We start from the raw sequence: 311 nt of genomic DNA on the forward strand, positions 1-311 counted from the left end.
CCTCAGTTGCCTGCATGCAAGTCTTGTTCTTCCTCCTGAGTCTTCAGATTCTCTCCCCACTCTGTCCGTCCATCTAGGTGGTGTCACCAGTCTTCATCTCTTGTTATCCAGAAGGTAGGCAATTCCCAGCTCTTGATGTGTCTCAGTGTCCATTCACCTGGCTGCTGTCACCCATATTCATGCCCCTTGATATCTTACAGTTAGGCAGTTCACAGCCTCTTGTCTCAGGCTCCCACCCAGAGCTCAGATTACATCTCAGTCATCAGCTTGGGTGTCTGTCTTCATGGATCGGATGGTATCAGTACTACCTT

The sequence above is a fragment of the Oenanthe melanoleuca genome, chromosome Z, assembly GCF_029582105.1.
Source record: "Oenanthe melanoleuca isolate GR-GAL-2019-014 chromosome Z, OMel1.0, whole genome shotgun sequence".
NCBI lineage: Eukaryota > Metazoa > Chordata > Aves > Passeriformes > Muscicapidae > Oenanthe > Oenanthe melanoleuca.